Source organism: Schistocerca cancellata, chromosome 1 (assembly GCF_023864275.1).
Source record: "Schistocerca cancellata isolate TAMUIC-IGC-003103 chromosome 1, iqSchCanc2.1, whole genome shotgun sequence".
Classification (NCBI taxonomy): domain Eukaryota; kingdom Metazoa; phylum Arthropoda; class Insecta; order Orthoptera; family Acrididae; genus Schistocerca; species Schistocerca cancellata.
Window position 1 is genome coordinate 479,787,869 of NC_064626.1, and position 19,110 is coordinate 479,806,978.

The following is a 19,110-nucleotide window of genomic DNA, read 5'->3' on the forward strand; positions in this document are numbered from 1 at the left end:
TTTTGCCGCTCGTGGTCCAACGGTAACGTGGCCGAGCGGTCTAAGGCGCTGGTTTTAGGCACCAGTCTCTTCGGAGGCGTGGGTTCGAATCCCACCGTTGCCAGTTTTTACGTCTCATTTTTGTGCCGCTGCTGTGTGTTCTCGTAGGGTAGGATGCAGCTCTTGTGACGCGCGTGTTGTGTAGGTAGCGTGGCCGAGCGGTGTAAAGCGCTGGTTTCAGGCACCAGTCTCTTCGGAGGCGTGGGTTCCAATCCCACACCTGCCAAATGTGTAATTGTTTCCTGAGTCGAAGACGGCTGCACTCATTGCCTGCAAAGAAAACAGCTTCTGCTTCGTGAATTGCCGTAGAACAGTGCGTGGTGCAACGACAGGATTTGTAAGCGCCTTTTGCTCTCATCATTGCTGGCGTTCGTGTCCACGAAATGCGTCCGGAGCACGCCGTTCTATAACGTGAGAGAGTGGATTTTTTTACAGTTGTCAGTTAACCGTGCCTGATTGCTGCGTTCGCTGGAAGAGCACTGCCGTCGTTATCCGGTGTGGTCTAGTGGCTAGGATACCTGGCTCTCACCCAGGAGGCCCGGGTTCGATTCCCGGTACCGGAAATGCGCGTTTTTGTTGCTCCTCTTATGCGACTTGTCTCGACTTTGCTCGACTGACGCTACGCTGACGCGTGCAGAAAGCTACGTTAAGTATGATTCACGGCAACACCCGACGGCGAGAGAGATGCGGCGTGTGTCCACTTGTTGTCGAGCCACGTACCTGTAGCGAAGAGGCTTGGAGGACTGCAAGACATTGCCACGGAGGTGAATGCAGCTAACCACTGTAGTTAGTGTCCTGACAGCGCAGGCGCGTTCATTTGTTTGTATACATGTGATGGAGAACGTGTCTGACACTGCTGTGGCGTGACACTGTGGGCTGGGCTTTGCTGTGTGCCGCCACTTGCATTCCCGCCAGCTGCTTTGGCGGGCGCCTCCGTGGCCGTGATCGTCTAGTGGTTAGGACATTGCGTTGTGGCCGCAATAACCCAGGTTCGAATCCTGGTCACGGCACTTTTGAAAGTTTTGCCTTGCTGCCGTTGCTATAGAGATAGTGCACGAGTACTCGAAATTACAGTGCTCTCTTGATTTTTCACTCGTGTTCCGCAGGCCGCAGTTTGTACTACCACTTCATCACCAACATGTAATGTCGCCTCCCAGAGCGCGGACGTCCGCTGCTCTCTGCAGTCGAAAAGGGCAGTTATTTGAAGTGCGATGGATGAGCAACAAGTGCCAGCAGAACAGGAAGCTGTGACGTGCACTGTTTCTACAAATGCTGGGAAAACTGGCGCCCAATGCAGCGCACGTAGCGTGGCCGAGCGCTCAAAAATAAAAAAGTAGTGTAGCGGTTATCTCGTCTGCTTCACACGCAGAAGGACCCCCGGTTCGATCCCGGGCGGGAACTGTATTTTCCATCCTATGTCGCATACTACTCCAGTGAGCCACGTCATGTGTGGATCTGCTGCATGGAAAAAATACTATGAAAAATAGCGCTCTAAGGCACTGGTTTAAGGCACTGGTTTAAGGCACCAGTCTCTTCGTAGGCGTGGGTTCGAATCCAGGAGCTGCTGTCTCCTTAACTACGACAGCTACAGACAAGTGGCGTCGCTCCCATACGGCGGGCACGGCATTTTCTTGTTGTGGATGGCCTAAAGAGACGCTTCCAGTGGGAGAGCAGTGGACATACACGGCACAGCGATTGCCAAGACACTTACATTTCGGAGTGATCTTTGTACTACAAAGGAAACGTTTTGCCGCTCGTGGTCCAACGGTAACGTGGCCGAGCGGTCTAAGGCGCTGGTTTTAGGCACCAGTCTCTTCGGAGGCGTGGGTTCGAATCCCACCGTTGCCAGTTTTTACGTCTCATTTTTGTGCCGCTGCTGTGTGTTCTCGTAGGGTAGGATGCAGCTCTTGTGACGCGCGTGTTGTGTAGGTAGCGTGGCCGAGCGGTGTAAAGCGCTGGTTTCAGGCACCAGTCTCTTCGGAGGCGTGGGTTCCAATCCCACACCTGCCAAATGTGTAATTGTTTCCTGAGTCGAAGACGGCTGCACTCATTGCCTGCAAAGAAAACAGCTTCTGCTTCGTGAATTGCCGTAGAACAGTGCGTGGTGCAACGACAGGATTTGTAAGCGCCTTTTGCTCTCATCATTGCTGGCGTTCGTGTCCACGAAATGCGTCCGGAGCACGCCGTTCTATAACGTGAGAGAGTGGATTTTTTTACAGTTGTCAGTTAACCGTGCCTGATTGCTGCGTTCGCTGGAAGAGCACTGCCGTCGTTATCCGGTGTGGTCTAGTGGCTAGGATACCTGGCTCTCACCCAGGAGGCCCGGGTTCGATTCCCGGTACCGGAAATGCGCGTTTTTGTTGCTCCTCTTATGCGACTTGTCTCGACTTTGCTCGACTGACGCTACGCTGACGCGTGCAGAAAGCTACGTTAAGTATGATTCACGGCAACACCCGACGGCGAGAGAGATGCGGCGTGTGTCCACTTGTTGTCGAGCCACGTACCTGTAGCGAAGAGGCTTGGAGGACTGCAAGACATTGCCACGGAGGTGAATGCAGCTAACCACTGTAGTTAGTGTCCTGACAGCGCAGGCGCGTTCATTTGTTTGTATACATGTGATGGAGAACGTGTCTGACAGTGCTGTGGCGTGACACTGTGGGCTGGGCTTTGCTGTGTGCCGCCACTTGCATTCCCGCCAGCTGCTTTGGCGGGCGCCTCCGTGGCGGTGATCGTCTAGTGGTTAGGACATTGCGTTGTGGCCGCAATAACCCAGGTTCGAATCCTGGTCACGGCACTTTCGAAAGTTTTGCCTTGCTGCCGTTGCTATAGAGATAGTGCACGAGTACTCGAAATTACAGTGCTCTCTTGATTTTTCACTCGTGTTCCGCAGGCCGCAGTTTGTACTACCACTTCATCACCAACATGTAATGTCGCCTCCCAGAGCGCGGACGTCCGCTGCTCTCTGCAGTCGAAAAGGGCAGTTGTTTGAAGTGCGATGGATGAGCAACCAGTGCCAGCAGAACAGGAAGCTGTGACGTGCACTGTTTCTACAAATGCTGGGAAAACTGGCGCCCAATGCAGCGCACGTAGCGTGGCCGAGCGCTCAAAAATAAAAAAGTAGTGTAGCGGTTATCGCGTCTGCTTCACACGCAGAAGGACCCCCGGTTCGATCCCGGGCGGGAACTGTATTTTCCATCCTATGTCGCATACTACTCCAGTGAGCCACGTCATGTGTGGATCTGCTGCATGGAAAAAATAAAATGAAAAATAGCGCTCTAAGGCACTGGTTTAAGGCACTGGTTTAAGGCACCAGTCTCTTCGTAGGCGTGGGTTCGAATCCAGGAGCTGCTGTCTCCTTAACTACGACAGCTACAGACAAGTGGCGTCGCTCCCATACGGCGGGCACGGCATTTTCTTGTTGTGGATGGCCTAAAGAGACGCTTCCAGTGGGAGAGCAGTGGACATACACGGCACAGCGATTGCCAAGACACTTACATTTCGGAGTGATCTTTGTACTACAAAGGAAACGTTTTGCCGCTCGTGGTCCAACGGTAACGTGGCCGAGCGGTCTAAGGCGCTGGTTTTAGGCACCAGTCTCTTCGGAGGCGTGGGTTCGAATCCCACCGTTGCCAGTTTTTACGTCTCATTTTTGTGCCGCTGCTGTGTGTTCTCGTAGGGTAGGATGCAGCTCTTGTGACGCGCGTGTTGTGTAGGTAGCGTGGCCGAGCGGTGTAAAGCGCTGGTTTCAGGCACCAGTCTCTTCGGAGGCGTGGGTTCCAATCCCACACCTGCCAAATGTGTAATTGTTTCCTGAGTCGAAGACGGCTGCACTCATTGCCTGCAAAGAAAACAGCTTCTGCTTCGTGAATTGCCGTAGAACAGTGCGTGGTGCAACGACAGGATTTGTAAGCGCCTTTTGCTCTCATCATTGCTGGCGTTCGTGTCCACGAAATGCGTCCGGAGCACGCCGTTCTATAACGTGAGAGAGTGGATTTTTTTACAGTTGTCAGTTAACCGTGCCTGATTGCTGCGTTCGCTGGAAGAGCACTGCCGTCGTTATCCGGTGTGGTCTAGTGGCTAGGATACCTGGCTCTCACCCAGGAGGCCCGGGTTCGATTCCCGGTACCGGAAATGCGCGTTTTTGTTGCTCCTCTTATGCGACTTGTCTCGACTTTGCTCGACTGACGCTACGCTGACGCGTGCAGAAAGCTACGTTAAGTATGATTCACGGCAACACCCGACGGCGAGAGAGATGCGGCGTGTGTCCACTTGTTGTCGAGCCACGTACCTGTAGCGAAGAGGCTTGGAGGACTGCAAGACATTGCCACGGAGGTGAATGCAGCTAACCACTGTAGTTAGTGTCCTGACAGCGCAGGCGCGTTCATTTGTTTGTATACATGTGATGGAGAACGTGTCTGACACTGCTGTGGCGTGACACTGTGGGCTGGGCTTTGCTGTGTGCCGCCACTTGCATTCCCGCCAGCTGCTTTGGCGGGCGCCTCCGTGGCCGTGATCGTCTAGTGGTTAGGACATTGCGTTGTGGCCGCAATAACCCAGGTTTGAATCCTGGTCACGGCACTTTTGAAAGTTTTGCCTTGCTGCCGTTGCTATAGAGATAGTGCACGAGTACTCGAAATTACAGTGCTCTCTTGATTTTTCACTCGTGTTCCGCAGGCCGCAGTTTGTACTACCACTTCATCACCAACATGTAATGTCGCCTCCCAGAGCGCGGACGTCCGCTGCTCTCTGCAGTCGAAAAGGGCAGTTGTTTGAAGTGCGATGGATGAGCAACCAGTGCCAGCAGAACAGGAAGCTGTGACGTGCACTGTTTCTACAAATGCTGGGAAAACTGGCGCCCAATGCAGCGCACGTAGCGTGGCCGAGCGCTCAAAAATAAAAAAGTAGTGTAGCGGTTATCGCGTCTGCTTCACACGCAGAAGGACCCCCGGTTCGATCCCGGGCGGGAACTGTATTTTCCATCCTATGTCGCATACTACTCCAGTGAGCCACGTCATGTGTGGATCTGCTGCATGGAAAAAATAAAATGAAAAATAGCGCTCTAAGGCACTGGTTTAAGGCACTGGTTTAAGGCACCAGTCTCTTCGTAGGCGTGGGTTCGAATCCAGGAGCTGCTGTCTCCTTAACTACGACAGCTACAGACAAGTGGCGTCGCTCCCATACGGCGGGCACGGCATTTTCTTGTTGTGGATGGCCTAAAGAGACGCTTCCAGTGGGAGAGCAGTGGACATACACGGCACAGCGATTGCCAAGACACTTACATTTCGGAGTGATCTTTGTACTACAAAGGAAACGTTTTGCCGCTCGTGGTCCAACGGTAACGTGGCCGAGCGGTCTAAGGCGCTGGTTTTAGGCACCAGTCTCTTCGGAGGCGTGGGTTCGAATCCCACCGTTGCCAGTTTTTACGTCTCATTTTTGTGCCGCTGCTGTGTGTTCTCGTAGGGTAGGATGCAGCTCTTGTGACGCGCGTGTTGTGTAGGTAGCGTGGCCGAGCGGTGTAAAGCGCTGGTTTCAGGCACCAGTCTCTTCGGAGGCGTGGGTTCCAATCCCACACCTGCCAAATGTGTAATTGTTTCCTGAGTCGAAGACGGCTGCACTCATTGCCTGCAAAGAAAACAGCTTCTGCTTCGTGAATTGCCGTAGAACAGTGCGTGGTGCAACGACAGGATTTGTAAGCGCCTTTTGCTCTCATCATTGCTGGCGTTCGTGTCCACGAAATGCGTCCGGAGCACGCCGTTCTATAACGTGAGAGAGTGGATTTTTTTACAGTTGTCAGTTAACCGTGCCTGATTGCTGCGTTCGCTGGAAGAGCACTGCCGTCGTTATCCGGTGTGGTCTAGTGGCTAGGATACCTGGCTCTCACCCAGGAGGCCCGGGTTCGATTCCCGGTACCGGAAATGCGCGTTTTTGTTGCTCCTCTTATGCGACTTGTCTCGACTTTGCTCGACTGACGCTACGCTGACGCGTGCAGAAAGCTACGTTAAGTATGATTCACGGCAACACCCGACGGCGAGAGAGATGCGGCGTGTGTCCACTTGTTGTCGAGCCACGTACCTGTAGCGAAGAGGCTTGGAGGACTGCAAGACATTGCCACGGAGGTGAATGCAGCTAACCACTGTAGTTAGTGTCCTGACAGCGCAGGCGCGTTCATTTGTTTGTATACATGTGATGGAGAACGTGTCTGACACTGCTGTGGCGTGACACTGTGGGCTGGGCTTTGCTGTGTGCCGCCACTTGCATTCCCGCCAGCTGCTTTGGCGGGCGCCTCCGTGGCCGTGATCGTCTAGTGGTTAGGACATTGCGTTGTGGCCGCAATAACCCAGGTTTGAATCCTGGTCACGGCACTTTTGAAAGTTTTGCCTTGCTGCCGTTGCTATAGAGATAGTGCACGAGTACTCGAAATTACAGTGCTCTCTTGATTTTTCACTCGTGTTCCGCAGGCCGCAGTTTGTACTACCACTTCATCACCAACATGTAATGTCGCCTCCCAGAGCGCGGACGTCCGCTGCTCTCTGCAGTCGAAAAGGGCAGTTGTTTGAAGTGCGATGGATGAGCAACCAGTGCCAGCAGAACAGGAAGCTGTGACGTGCACTGTTTCTACAAATGCTGGGAAAACTGGCGCCCAATGCAGCGCACGTAGCGTGGCCGAGCGCTCAAAAATAAAAAAGTAGTGTAGCGGTTATCGCGTCTGCTTCACACGCAGAAGGACCCCCGGTTCGATCCCGGGCGGGAACTGTATTTTCCATCCTATGTCGCATACTACTCCGGTGAGCCACGTCATGTGTGGATCTGCTGCATGGAAAAAATAAAATGAAAAATAGCGCTCTAAGGCACTGGTTTAAGACACTGGTTTAAGGCACCAGTCTCTTCGTAGGCGTGGGTTCGAATCCAGGAGCTGCTGTCTCCTTAACTACGACAGCTACAGACAAGTGGCGTCGCTCCCATACGGCGGGCACGGCATTTTCTTGTTGTGGATGGCCTAAAGAGACGCTTCCAGTGGGAGAGCAGTGGACATACACGGCACAGCGATTGCCAAGACACTTACATTTCGGAGTGATCTTTGTACTACAAAGGAAACGTTTTGCCGCTCGTGGTCCAACGGTAACGTGGCCGAGCGGTCTAAGGCGCTGGTTTTAGGCACCAGTCTCTTCGGAGGCGTGGGTTCGAATCCCACCGTTGCCAGTTTTTACGTCTCATTTTTGTGCCGCTGCTGTGTGTTCTCGTAGGGTAGGATGCAGCTCTTGTGACGCGCGTGTTGTGTAGGTAGCGTGGCCGAGCGGTGTAAAGCGCTGGTTTCAGGCACCAGTCTCTTCGGAGGCGTGGGTTCCAATCCCACACCTGCCAAATGTGTAATTGTTTCCTGAGTCGAAGACGGCTGCACTCATTGCCTGCAAAGAAAACAGCTTCTGCTTCGTGAATTGCCGTAGAACAGTGCGTGGTGCAACGACAGGATTTGTAAGCGCCTTTTGCTCTCATCATTGCTGGCGTTCGTGTCCACGAAATGCGTCCGGAGCACGCCGTTCTATAACGTGAGAGAGTGGATTTTTTTACAGTTGTCAGTTAACCGTGCCTGATTGCTGCGTTCGCTGGAAGAGCACTGCCGTCGTTATCCGGTGTGGTCTAGTGGCTAGGATACCTGGCTCTCACCCAGGAGGCCCGGGTTCGATTCCTGGTACCGGAAATGCGCGTTTTTGTTGCTCCTCTTATGCGACTTGTCTCGACTTTGCTCGACTGACGCTACGCTGACGCGTGCAGAAAGCTACGTTAAGTATGATTCATGGCAACAACCGACGGCGAGAGAGATGCGGCGTGTGTCCACTTGTTGTCGAGCCACGTACCTGTAGCGAAGAGGCTTGGAGGACTGCAAGACATTGCCACGGAGGTGAATGCAGCTAACCACTGTAGTTAGTGTCCTGACAGCGCAGGCGCGTTCATTTGTTTGTATACATGTGATGGAGAACGTGTCTGACACTGCTGTGGCGTGACACTGTGGGCTGGGCTTTGCTGTGTGCCGCCACTTGCATTCCCGCCAGCTGCTTTGGCGGGCGCCTCCGTGGCCGTGATCGTCTAGTGGTTAGGACATTGCGTTGTGGCCGCAATAACCCAGGTTCGAATCCTGGTCACGGCACTTTTGAAAGTTTTGCCTTGCTGCCGTTGCTATAGAGATAGTGCACGAGTACTCGAAATTACAGTGCTCTCTTGATTTTTCACTCATGTTCCGCAGGCCGCAGTTTGTACTACCACTTCATCACCAACATGTAATGTCGCCTCCCATAGCGCGGACGTCCGCTGCTCTCTGCAGTCGAAAAGGGCAGTTGTTTGAAGTGCGATGGATGAGCAACCAGTGCCAGCAGAACAGGAAGCTGTGACGTGCACTGTTTCTACAAATGCTGGGAAAACTGGCGCCCAATGCAGCGCACGTAGCGTGGCCGAGCGCTCAAAAATAAAAAAGTAGTGTAGCGGTTATCGCGTCTGCTTCACACGCAGAAGGACCCCCGGTTCGATCCCGGGCGGGAACTGTATTTTCCATCCTATGTCGCATACTACTCCAGTGAGCCACGTCATGTGTGGATCTGCTGCATGGAAAAAATAAAATGAAAAATAGCGCTCTAAGGCACTGGTTTAAGGCACTGGTTTAAGGCACCAGTCTCTTCGTAGGCGTGGGTTCGAATCCAGGAGCTGCTGTCTCCTTAACTACGACAGCTACAGACAAGTGGCGTCGCTCCCATACGGCGGGCACGGCATTTTCTTGTTGTGGATGGCCTAAAGAGACGCTTCCAGTGGGAGAGCAGTGGACATACACGGCACAGCGATTGCCAAGACACTTACATTTCGGAGTGATCTTTGTACTACAAAGGAAACGTTTTGCCGCTCGTGGTCCAACGGTAACGTGGCCGAGCGGTCTAAGGCGCTGGTTTTAGGCACCAGTCTCTTCGGAGGCGTGGGTTCGAATCCCACCGTTGCCAGTTTTTACGTCTCATTTTTGTGCCGCTGCTGTGTGTTCTCGTAGGGTAGGATGCAGCTCTTGTGACGCGCGTGTTGTGTAGGTAGCGTGGCCGAGCGGTGTAAAGCGCTGGTTTCAGGCACCAGTCTCTTCGGAGGCGTGGGTTCCAATCCCACACCTGCCAAATGTGTAATTGTTTCCTGAGTCGAAGACGGCTGCACTCATTGCCTGCAAAGAAAACAGCTTCTGCTTCGTGAATTGCCGTAGAACAGTGCGTGGTGCAACGACAGGATTTGTAAGCGCCTTTTGCTCTCATCATTGCTGGCGTTCGTGTCCACGAAATGCGTCCGGAGCACGCCGTTCTATAACGTGAGAGAGTGGATTTTTTTACAGTTGTCAGTTAACCGTGCCTGATTGCTGCGTTCGCTGGAAGAGCACTGCCGTCGTTATCCGGTGTGGTCTAGTGGCTAGGATACCTGGCTCTCACCCAGGAGGCCCGGGTTCGATTCCCGGTACCGGAAATGCGCGTTTTTGTTGCTCCTCTTATGCGACTTGTCTCGACTTTGCTCGACTGACGCTACGCTGACGCGTGCAGAAAGCTACGTTAAGTATGATTCATGGCAACAACCGACGGCGAGAGAGATGCGGCGTGTGTCCACTTGTTGTCGAGCCACGTACCTGTAGTGAAGAGGCTTGGAGGACTGCAAGACATTGCCACGGAGGTGAATGCAGCTAACCACTGTAGTTAGTGTCCTGACAGCGCAGGCGCGTTCATTTGTTTGTATACATGTGATGGAGAACGTGTCTGACACTGCTGTGGCGTGACACTGTGGGCTGGGCTTTGCTGTGTGCCGCCACTTGCATTCCCGCCAGCTGCTTTGGCGGGCGCCTCCGTGGCCGTGATCGTCTAGTGGTTAGGACATTGCGTTGTGGCCGCAATAACCCAGGTTCGAATCCTGGTCACGGCACTTTTGAAAGTTTTGCCTTGCTGCCGTTGCTATAGAGATAGTGCACGAGTACTCGAAATTACAGTGCTCTCTTGATTTTTCACTCGTGTTCCGCAGGCCGCAGTTTGTACTACCACTTCATCACCAACATGTAATGTCGCCTCCCAGAGCGCGGACGTCCGCTGCTCTCTGCAGTCGAAAAGGGCAGTTGTTTGAAGTGCGATGGATGAGCAACCAGTGCCAGCAGAACAGGAAGCTGTGACGTGCACTGTTTCTACAAATGCTGGGAAAACTGGCGCCCAATGCAGCGCACGTAGCGTGGCCGAGCGCTCAAAAATAAAAAAGTAGTGTAGCGGTTATCGCGTCTGCTTCACACGCAGAAGGACCCCCGGTTCGATCCCGGGCGGGAACTGTATTTTCCATCCTATGTCGCATACTACTCCAGTGAGCCACGTCATGTGTGGATCTGCTGCATGGAAAAAATACTATGAAAAATAGCGCTCTAAGGCACTGGTTTAAGGCACCAGTCTCTTCGTAGGCGTGGGTTCGAATCCAGGAGCTGCTGTCTCCTTAACTACGACAGCTACAGACAAGTGGCGTCGCTCCCATACGGCGGGCACGGCATTTTCTTGTTGTGGATGGCCTAAAGAGACGCTTCCAGTGGGAGAGCAGTGGACATACACGGCACAGCGATTGCCAAGACACTTACATTTCGGAGTGATCTTTGTACTACAAAGGAAACGTTTTGCCGCTCGTGGTCCAACGGTAACGTGGCCGAGCGGTCTAAGGCGCTGGTTTTAGGCACCAGTCTCTTCGGAGGCGTGGGTTCGAATCCCACCGTTGCCAGTTTTTACGTCTCATTTTTGTGCCGCTGCTGTGTGTTCTCGTAGGGTAGGATGCAGCTCTTGTGACGCGCGTGTTGTGTAGGTAGCGTGGCCGAGCGGTGTAAAGCGCTGGTTTCAGGCACCAGTCTCTTCGGAGGCGTGGGTTCCAATCCCACACCTGCCAAATGTGTAATTGTTTCCTGAGTCGAAGACGGCTGCACTCATTGCCTGCAAAGAAAACAGCTTCTGCTTCGTGAATTGCCGTAGAACAGTGCGTGGTGCAACGACAGGATTTGTAAGCGCCTTTTGCTCTCATCATTGCTGGCGTTCGTGTCCACGAAATGCGTCCGGAGCACGCCGTTCTATAACGTGAGAGAGTGGATTTTTTTACAGTTGTCAGTTAACCGTGCCTGATTGCTGCGTTCGCTGGAAGAGCACTGCCGTCGTTATCCGGTGTGGTCTAGTGGCTAGGATACCTGGCTCTCACCCAGGAGGCCCGGGTTCGATTCCCGGTACCGGAAATGCGCGTTTTTGTTGCTCCTCTTATGCGACTTGTCTCGACTTTGCTCGACTGACGCTACGCTGACGCGTGCAGAAAGCTACGTTAAGTATGATTCATGGCAACAACCGACGGCGAGAGAGATGCGGCGTGTGTCCACTTGTTGTCGAGCCACGTACCTGTAGCGAAGAGGCTTGGAGGACTGCAAGACATTGCCACGGAGGTGAATGCAGATAACCACTGTAGTTAGTGTCCTGACAGCGCAGGCGCGTTCATTTGTTTGTATACATGTGATGGAGAACGTCTCTGACACTGCTGTGGCGTGACACTGTGGGCTGGGCTTTGCTGTGTGCCGCCACTTGCATTCCCGCCAGCTGCTTTGGCGGGCGCCTCCGTGGCCGTGATCGTCTAGTGGTTAGGACATTGCGTTGTGGCCGCAATAACCCAGGTTCGAATCCTGGTCACGGCACTTTTGAAAGTTTTGCCTTGCTGCCGTTGCTATAGAGATAGTGCACGAGTACTCGAAATTACAGTGCTCTCTTGATTTTTCACTCGTGTTCCGCAGGCCGCAGTTTGTACTACCACTTCATCACCAACATGTAATGTCGCCTCCCAGAGCGCGGACGTCCGCTGCTCTCTGCAGTCGAAAAGGGCAGTTGTTTGAAGTGCGATGGATGAGCAACCAGTGCCAGCAGAACAGGAAGCTGTGACGTGCACTGTTTCTACAAATGCTGGGAAAACTGGCGCCCAATGCAGCGCACGTAGCGTGGCCGAGCGCTCAAAAATAAAAAAGTAGTGTAGCGGTTATCGCGTCTGCTTCACACGCAGAAGGACCCCCGGTTCGATCCCGGGCGGGAACTGTATTTTCCATCCTATGTCGCATACTACTCCAGTGAGCCACGTCATGTGTGGATCTGCTGCATGGAAAAAATACTATGAAAAATAGCGCTCTAAGGCACTGGTTTAAGGCACTGGTTTAAGGCACCAGTCTCTTCGTAGGCGTGGGTTCGAATCCAGGAGCTGCTATCTCCTTAACTACGACAGCTACAGACAAGTGGCGTCGCTCCCATACGGCGGGCACGGCATTTTCTTGTTGTGGATGGCCTAAAGAGACGCTTCCAGTGGGAGAGCAGTGGACATACACGGCACAGCGATTGCCAAGACACTTACATTTCGGAGTGATCTTTGTACTACAAAGGAAACGTTTTGCCGCTCGTGGTCCAACGGTAACGTGGCCGAGCGGTCTAAGGCGCTGGTTTTAGGCACCAGTCTCTTCGGAGGCGTGGGTTCGAATCCCACCGTTGCCAGTTTTTACGTCTCATTTTTGTGCCGCTGCTGTGTGTTCTCGTAGGGTAGGATGCAGCTCTTGTGACGCGCGTGTTGTGTAGGTAGCGTGGCCGAGCGGTGTAAAGCGCTGGTTTCAGGCACCAGTCTCTTCGGAGGCGTGGGTTCCAATCCCACACCTGCCAAATGTGTAATTGTTTCCTGAGTCGAAGACGGCTGCACTCATTGCCTGCAAAGAAAACAGCTTCTGCTTCGTGAATTGCCGTAGAACAGTGCGTGGTGCAACGACAGGATTTGTAAGCGCCTTTTGCTCTCATCATTGCTGGCGTTCGTGTCCACGAAATGCGTCCGGAGCACGCCGTTCTATAACGTGAGAGAGTGGATTTTTTTACAGTTGTCAGTTAACCGTGCCTGATTGCTGCGTTCGCTGGAAGAGCACTGCCGTCGTTTTCCGGTGTGGTCTAGTGGCTAGGATACCTGGCTCTCACCCAGGAGGCCCGGGTTCGATTCCCGGTACCGGAAATGCGCGTTTTTGTTGCTCCTCTTATGCGACTTGTCTCGACTTTGCTCGACTGACGCTACGCTGACGCGTGCAGAAAGCTACGTTAAGTATGATTCACGGCAACACCCGACGGCGAGAGAGATGCGGCGTGTGTCCACTTGTTGTCGAGCCACGTACCTGTAGCGAAGAGGCTTGGAGGACTGCAAGACATTGCCACGGAGGTGAATGCAGCTAACCACTGTAGTTAGTGTCCTGACAGCGCAGGCGCGTTCATTTGTTTGTATACATGTGATGGAGAACGTGTCTGACACTGCTGTGGCGTGACACTGTGGGCTGGGCTTTGCTGTGTGCCGCCACTTGCATTCCCGCCAGCTGCTTTGGCGGGCGCCTCCGTGGCCGTGATCGTCTAGTGGTTAGGACATTGCGTTGTGGCCGCAATAACCCAGGTTCGAATCCTGGTCACGGCACTTTTGAAAGTTTTGCCTTGCTGCCGTTGCTATAGAGATAGTGCACGAGTACTCGAAATTACAGTGCTCTCTTGATTTTTCACTCGTGTTCCGCAGGCCGCAGTTTGTACTACCACTTCATCACCAACATGTAATGTCGCCTCCCAGAGCGCGGACGTCCGCTGCTCTCTGCAGTCGAAAAGGGCAGTTGTTTGAAGTGCGATGGATGAGCAACCAGTGCCAGCAGAACAGGAAGCTGTGACGTGCACTGTTTCTACAAATGCTGGGAAAACTGGCGCCCAATGCAGCGCACGTAGCGTGGCCGAGCGCTCAAAAATAAAAAAGTAGTGTAGCGGTTATCGCGTCTGCTTCACACGCAGAAGGACCCCCGGTTCGATCCCGGGCGGGAACTGTATTTTCCATCCTATGTCGCATACTACTCCAGTGAGCCACGTCATGTGTGGATCTGCTGCATGGAAAAAATACTATGAAAAATAGCGCTCTAAGGCACTGGTTTAAGGCACTGGTTTAAGGCACCAGTCTCTTCGTAGGCGTGGGTTCGAATCCAGGAGCTGCTGTCTCCTTAACTACGACAGCTACAGACAAGTGGCGTCGCTCCCATACGGCGGGCACGGCATTTTCTTGTTGTGGATGGCCTAAAGAGACGCTTCCAGTGGGAGAGCAGTGGACATACACGGCACAGCGATTGCCAAGACACTTACATTTCGGAGTGATCTTTGTACTACAAAGGAAACGTTTTGCCGCTCGTGGTCCAACGGTAACGTGGCCGAGCGGTCTAAGGCGCTGGTTTTAGGCACCAGTCTCTTCGGAGGCGTGGGTTCGAATCCCACCGTTGCCAGTTTTTACGTCTCATTTTTGTGCCGCTGCTGTGTGTTCTCGTAGGGTAGGATGCAGCTCTTGTGACGCGCGTGTTGTGTAGGTAGCGTGGCCGAGCGGTGTAAAGCGCTGGTTTCAGGCACCAGTCTCTTCGGAGGCGTGGGTTCCAATCCCACACCTGCCAAATGTGTAATTGTTTCCTGAGTCGAAGACGGCTGCACTCATTGCCTGCAAAGAAAACAGCTTCTGCTTCGTGAATTGCCGTAGAACAGTGCGTGGTGCAACGACAGGATTTGTAAGCGCCTTTTGCTCTCATCATTGCTGGCGTTCGTGTCCACGAAATGCGTCCGGAGCACGCCGTTCTATAACGTGAGAGAGTGGATTTTTTTACAGTTGTCAGTTAACCGTGCCTGATTGCTGCGTTCGCTGGAAGAGCACTGCCGTCGTTTCCGGTGTGGTCTAGTGGCTAGGATACCTGGCTCTCACCCAGGAGGCCCGGGTTCGATTCCCGGTACCGGAAATGCGCGTTTTTGTTGCTCCTCTTATGCGACTTGTCTCGACTTTGCTCGACTGACGCTACGCTGACGCGTGCAGAAAGCTACGTTAAGTATGATTCACGGCAACACCCGACGGCGAGAGAGATGCGGCGTGTGTCCACTTGTTGTCGAGCCACGTACCTGTAGCGAAGAGGCTTGGAGGACTGCAAGACATTGCCACGGAGGTGAATGCAGCTAACCACTGTAGTTAGTGTCCTGACAGCGCAGGCGCGTTCATTTGTTTGTATACATGTGATGGAGAACGTGTCTGACACTGCTGTGGCGTGACACTGTGGGCTGGGCTTTGCTGTGTGCCGCCACTTGCATTCCCGCCAGCTGCTTTGGCGGGCGCCTCCGTGGCCGTGATCGTCTAGTGGTTAGGACATTGCGTTGTGGCCGCAATAACCCAGGTTCGAATCCTGGTCACGGCACTTTTGAAAGTTTTGCCTTGCTGCCGTTGCTATAGAGATAGTGCACGAGTACTCGAAATTACAGTGCTCTCTTGATTTTTCACTCGTGTTCCGCAGGCCGCAGTTTGTACTACCACTTCATCACCAACATGTAATGTCGCCTCCCAGAGCGCGGACGTCCGCTGCTCTCTGCAGTCGAAAAGGGCAGTTGTTTGAAGTGCGATGGATGAGCAACCAGTGCCAGCAGAACAGGAAGCTGTGACGTGCACTGTTTCTACAAATGCTGGGAAAACTGGCGCCCAATGCAGCGCACGTAGCGTGGCCGAGCGCTCAAAAATAAAAAAGTAGTGTAGCGGTTATCGCGTCTGCTTCACACGCAGAAGGACCCCCGGTTCGATCCCGGGCGGGAACTGTATTTTCCATCCTATGTCGCATACTACTCCAGTGAGCCACGTCATGTGTGGATCTGCTGCATGGAAAAAATACTATGAAAAATAGCGCTCTAAGGCACTGGTTTAAGGCACTGGTTTAAGGCACCAGTCTCTTCGTAGGCGTGGGTTCGAATCCAGGAGCTGCTGTCTCCTTAACTACGACAGCTACAGACAAGTGGCGTCGCTCCCATACGGCGGGCACGGCATTTTCTTGTTGTGGATGGCCTAAAGAGACGCTTCCAGTGGGAGAGCAGTGGACATACACGGCACAGCGATTGCCAAGACACTTACATTTCGGAGTGATCTTTGTACTACAAAGGAAACGTTTTGCCGCTCGTGGTCCAACGGTAACGTGGCCGAGCGGTCTAAGGCGCTGGTTTTAGGCACCAGTCTCTTCGGAGGCGTGGGTTCGAATCCCACCGTTGCCAGTTTTTACGTCTCATTTTTGTGCCGCTGCTGTGTGTTCTCGTAGGGTAGGATGCAGCTCTTGTGACGCGCGTGTTGTGTAGGTAGCGTGGCCGAGCGGTGTAAAGCGCTGGTTTCAGGCACCAGTCTCTTCGGAGGCGTGGGTTCCAATCCCACACCTGCCAAATGTGTAATTGTTTCCTGAGTCGAAGACGGCTGCACTCATTGCCTGCAAAGAAAACAGCTTCTGCTTCGTGAATTGCCGTAGAACAGTGCGTGGTGCAACGACAGGATTTGTAAGCGCCTTTTGCTCTCATCATTGCTGGCGTTCGTGTCCACGAAATGCGTCCGGAGCACGCCGTTCTATAACGTGAGAGAGTGGATTTTTTTACAGTTGTCAGTTAACCGTGCCTGATTGCTGCGTTCGCTGGAAGAGCACTGCCGTCGTTTTCCGGTGTGGTCTAGTGGCTAGGATACCTGGCTCTCACCCAGGAGGCCCGGGTTCGATTCCCGGTACCGGAAATGCGCGTTTTTGTTGCTCCTCTTATGCGACTTGTCTCGACTTTGCTCGACTGACGCTACGCTGACGCGTGCAGAAAGCTACGTTAAGTATGATTCACGGCAACACCCGACGGCGAGAGAGATGCGGCGTGTGTCCACTTGTTGTCGAGCCACGTACCTGTAGCGAAGAGGCTTGGAGGACTGCAAGACATTGCCACGGAGGTGAATGCAGCTAACCACTGTAGTTAGTGTCCTGACAGCGCAGGCGCGTTCATTTGTTTGTATACATGTGATGGAGAACGTGTCTGACACTGCTGTGGCGTGACACTGTGGGCTGGGCTTTGCTGTGTGCCGCCACTTGCATTCCCGCCAGCTGCTTTGGCGGGCGCCTCCGTGGCCGTGATCGTCTAGTGGTTAGGACATTGCGTTGTGGCCGCAATAACCCAGGTTCGAATCCTGGTCACGGCACTTTTGAAAGTTTTGCCTTGCTGCCGTTGCTATAGAGATAGTGCACGAGTACTCGAAATTACAGTGCTCTCTTGATTTTTCACTCGTGTTCCGCAGGCCGCAGTTTGTACTACCACTTCATCACCAACATGTAATGTCGCCTCCCAGAGCGCGGACGTCCGCTGCTCTCTGCAGTCGAAAAGGGCAGTTGTTTGAAGTGCGATGGATGAGCAACCAGTGCCAGCAGAACAGGAAGCTGTGACGTGCACTGTTTCTACAAATGCTGGGAAAACTGGCGCCCAATGCAGCGCACGTAGCGTGGCCGAGCGCTCAAAAATAAAAAAGTAGTGTAGCGGTTATCGCGTCTGCTTCACACGCAGAAGGACCCCCGGTTCGATCCCGGGCGGGAACTGTATTTTCCATCCTATGTCGCATACTACTCCAGTGAGCCACGTCATGTGTGGATCTGCTGCATGGAAAAAATACTATGAAAAATAGCGCTCTAAGGCACTGGTTTAAGGCACTGGTTTAAGGCACCAGTCTCTTCGTAGGCGTGGGTTCGAATCCAGGAGCTGCTGTCTCCTTAACTACGACAGCTACAGACAAGTGGCGTCGCTCCCATACGGCGGGCACGGCATTTTCTTGTTGTGGATGGCCTAAAGAGACGCTTCCAGTGGGAGAGCAGTGGACATACACGGCACAGCGATTGCCAAGACACTTACATTTCGGAGTGATCTTTGTACTACAAAGGAAACGTTTTGCCGCTCGTGGTCCAACGGTAACGTGGCCGAGCGGTCTAAGGCGCTGGTTTTAGGCACCAGTCTCTTCGGAGGCGTGGGTTCGAATCCCACCGTTGCCAGTTTTTACGTCTCATTTTTGTGCCGCTGCTGTGTGTTCTCGTAGGGTAGGATGCAGCTCTTGTGACGCGCGTGTTGTGTAGGTAGCGTGGCCGAGCGGTGTAAAGCGCTGGTTTCAGGCACCAGTCTCTTCGGAGGCGTGGGTTCCAATCCCACACCTGCCAAATGTGTAATTGTTTCCTGAGTCGAAGACGGCTGCACTCATTGCCTGCAAAGAAAACAGCTTCTGCTTCGTGAATTGCCGTAGAACAGTGCGTGGTGCAACGACAGGATTTGTAAGCGCCTTTTGCTCTCATCATTGCTGGCGTTCGTGTCCACGAAATGCGTCCGGAGCACGCCGTTCTATAACGTGAGAGAGTGGATTTTTTTACAGTTGTCAGTTAACCGTGCCTGATTGCTGCGTTCGCTGGAAGAGCACTGCCGTCGTTTTCCGGTGTGGTCTAGTGGCTAGGATACCTGGCTCTCACCCAGGAGGCCCGGGTTCGATTCCCGGTACCGGAAATGCGCGTTTTTGTTGCTCCTCTTATGCGACTTGTCTCGACTTTGCTCGACTGACGCTACGCTGACGCGTGCAGAAAGCTACGTTAAGTATGATTCACGGCAACACCCGACGGCGAGAGAGATGCGGCGTGTGTCCACTTGTTGTCGAGCCACGTACCTGTAGCGAAGAGGCTTGGAGGACTGCAAGACATTGCCACGGAGGTGAATGCAGCTAACCACTGTAGTTAGTGTCCTGACAGCGCAGGCGCGTTCATTTGTTTGTATACATGTGATGGAGAACGTGTCTGACACTGCTGTGGCGTGACACTGTGGGCTGGGCTTTGCTGTGTGCCTCCACTTGCATTCCCGCCAGCTGCTTTGGCGGGCGCCTCCGTGGCCGTGATCGTCTAGTGGTTAGGACATTGCGTTGTGGCCGCAATAACCCAGGTTTGAATCCTGGTCACGGCACTTTTGAAAGTTTTGCCTTGCTGCCGTTGCTATAGAGATAGTGCACGAGTACTCGAAATTACAGTGCTCTCTTGATTTTTCACTCGTGTTCCGCAGGCCGCAGTTTGTACTACCACTTCATCACCAACATGTAATGTCGCCTCCCAGAGCGCGGACGTCCGCTGCTCTCTGCAGTCGAAAAGGGCAGTTGTTTGAAGTGCGATGGATGAGCAACCAGTGCCAGCAGAACAGGAAG

The 19,110-nt window shown here is 53.4% G+C and overlaps 1 protein-coding gene and 33 non-coding genes across 34 annotated transcripts in view; all 34 read left to right on the plus strand.

Moving 5' to 3' along the window:
• Nucleotides 1–19,110, plus strand: part of LOC126184654 (calphotin-like) — a 137,231-nt gene that overhangs the window by 67,021 nt on the left and 51,100 nt on the right. The gene's annotated exons all lie outside the window — the stretch shown is intronic.
• Trnal-uag (transfer RNA leucine (anticodon UAG)) lies at nt 22–103 on the plus strand. Its single transcript has one exon. It is a non-coding gene; the product is annotated as a tRNA-Leu (tRNA).
• Nucleotides 531–602, plus strand: Trnae-cuc (transfer RNA glutamic acid (anticodon CUC)). The gene has a single exon. It is a non-coding gene; the product is annotated as a tRNA-Glu (tRNA).
• On the plus strand, nt 978–1,049 carry Trnah-gug (transfer RNA histidin (anticodon GUG)). The gene has a single exon. It is a non-coding gene; the product is annotated as a tRNA-His (tRNA).
• Trnal-uag (transfer RNA leucine (anticodon UAG)) lies at nt 1,806–1,887 on the plus strand. The gene has a single exon. It is a non-coding gene; the product is annotated as a tRNA-Leu (tRNA).
• On the plus strand, nt 2,315–2,386 carry Trnae-cuc (transfer RNA glutamic acid (anticodon CUC)). Its single transcript has one exon. It is a non-coding gene; the product is annotated as a tRNA-Glu (tRNA).
• Nucleotides 2,762–2,833, plus strand: Trnah-gug (transfer RNA histidin (anticodon GUG)). Its single transcript has one exon. It is a non-coding gene; the product is annotated as a tRNA-His (tRNA).
• Trnal-uag (transfer RNA leucine (anticodon UAG)) lies at nt 3,590–3,671 on the plus strand. The gene has a single exon. It is a non-coding gene; the product is annotated as a tRNA-Leu (tRNA).
• Nucleotides 4,099–4,170, plus strand: Trnae-cuc (transfer RNA glutamic acid (anticodon CUC)). The gene has a single exon. It is a non-coding gene; the product is annotated as a tRNA-Glu (tRNA).
• On the plus strand, nt 4,546–4,617 carry Trnah-gug (transfer RNA histidin (anticodon GUG)). Its single transcript has one exon. It is a non-coding gene; the product is annotated as a tRNA-His (tRNA).
• On the plus strand, nt 5,374–5,455 carry Trnal-uag (transfer RNA leucine (anticodon UAG)). Its single transcript has one exon. It is a non-coding gene; the product is annotated as a tRNA-Leu (tRNA).
• Nucleotides 5,883–5,954, plus strand: Trnae-cuc (transfer RNA glutamic acid (anticodon CUC)). Its single transcript has one exon. It is a non-coding gene; the product is annotated as a tRNA-Glu (tRNA).
• Trnah-gug (transfer RNA histidin (anticodon GUG)) lies at nt 6,330–6,401 on the plus strand. The gene has a single exon. It is a non-coding gene; the product is annotated as a tRNA-His (tRNA).
• On the plus strand, nt 7,158–7,239 carry Trnal-uag (transfer RNA leucine (anticodon UAG)). The gene has a single exon. It is a non-coding gene; the product is annotated as a tRNA-Leu (tRNA).
• Nucleotides 7,667–7,738, plus strand: Trnae-cuc (transfer RNA glutamic acid (anticodon CUC)). The gene has a single exon. It is a non-coding gene; the product is annotated as a tRNA-Glu (tRNA).
• Nucleotides 8,114–8,185, plus strand: Trnah-gug (transfer RNA histidin (anticodon GUG)). The gene has a single exon. It is a non-coding gene; the product is annotated as a tRNA-His (tRNA).
• Trnal-uag (transfer RNA leucine (anticodon UAG)) lies at nt 8,942–9,023 on the plus strand. Its single transcript has one exon. It is a non-coding gene; the product is annotated as a tRNA-Leu (tRNA).
• Trnae-cuc (transfer RNA glutamic acid (anticodon CUC)) lies at nt 9,451–9,522 on the plus strand. Its single transcript has one exon. It is a non-coding gene; the product is annotated as a tRNA-Glu (tRNA).
• Trnah-gug (transfer RNA histidin (anticodon GUG)) lies at nt 9,898–9,969 on the plus strand. The gene has a single exon. It is a non-coding gene; the product is annotated as a tRNA-His (tRNA).
• On the plus strand, nt 10,713–10,794 carry Trnal-uag (transfer RNA leucine (anticodon UAG)). Its single transcript has one exon. It is a non-coding gene; the product is annotated as a tRNA-Leu (tRNA).
• Nucleotides 11,222–11,293, plus strand: Trnae-cuc (transfer RNA glutamic acid (anticodon CUC)). The gene has a single exon. It is a non-coding gene; the product is annotated as a tRNA-Glu (tRNA).
• Nucleotides 11,669–11,740, plus strand: Trnah-gug (transfer RNA histidin (anticodon GUG)). Its single transcript has one exon. It is a non-coding gene; the product is annotated as a tRNA-His (tRNA).
• Trnal-uag (transfer RNA leucine (anticodon UAG)) lies at nt 12,497–12,578 on the plus strand. Its single transcript has one exon. It is a non-coding gene; the product is annotated as a tRNA-Leu (tRNA).
• Nucleotides 13,006–13,077, plus strand: Trnae-cuc (transfer RNA glutamic acid (anticodon CUC)). Its single transcript has one exon. It is a non-coding gene; the product is annotated as a tRNA-Glu (tRNA).
• On the plus strand, nt 13,453–13,524 carry Trnah-gug (transfer RNA histidin (anticodon GUG)). Its single transcript has one exon. It is a non-coding gene; the product is annotated as a tRNA-His (tRNA).
• On the plus strand, nt 14,281–14,362 carry Trnal-uag (transfer RNA leucine (anticodon UAG)). The gene has a single exon. It is a non-coding gene; the product is annotated as a tRNA-Leu (tRNA).
• Trnae-cuc (transfer RNA glutamic acid (anticodon CUC)) lies at nt 14,789–14,860 on the plus strand. Its single transcript has one exon. It is a non-coding gene; the product is annotated as a tRNA-Glu (tRNA).
• On the plus strand, nt 15,236–15,307 carry Trnah-gug (transfer RNA histidin (anticodon GUG)). Its single transcript has one exon. It is a non-coding gene; the product is annotated as a tRNA-His (tRNA).
• On the plus strand, nt 16,064–16,145 carry Trnal-uag (transfer RNA leucine (anticodon UAG)). The gene has a single exon. It is a non-coding gene; the product is annotated as a tRNA-Leu (tRNA).
• Nucleotides 16,573–16,644, plus strand: Trnae-cuc (transfer RNA glutamic acid (anticodon CUC)). The gene has a single exon. It is a non-coding gene; the product is annotated as a tRNA-Glu (tRNA).
• Trnah-gug (transfer RNA histidin (anticodon GUG)) lies at nt 17,020–17,091 on the plus strand. The gene has a single exon. It is a non-coding gene; the product is annotated as a tRNA-His (tRNA).
• Trnal-uag (transfer RNA leucine (anticodon UAG)) lies at nt 17,848–17,929 on the plus strand. Its single transcript has one exon. It is a non-coding gene; the product is annotated as a tRNA-Leu (tRNA).
• On the plus strand, nt 18,357–18,428 carry Trnae-cuc (transfer RNA glutamic acid (anticodon CUC)). Its single transcript has one exon. It is a non-coding gene; the product is annotated as a tRNA-Glu (tRNA).
• Trnah-gug (transfer RNA histidin (anticodon GUG)) lies at nt 18,804–18,875 on the plus strand. The gene has a single exon. It is a non-coding gene; the product is annotated as a tRNA-His (tRNA).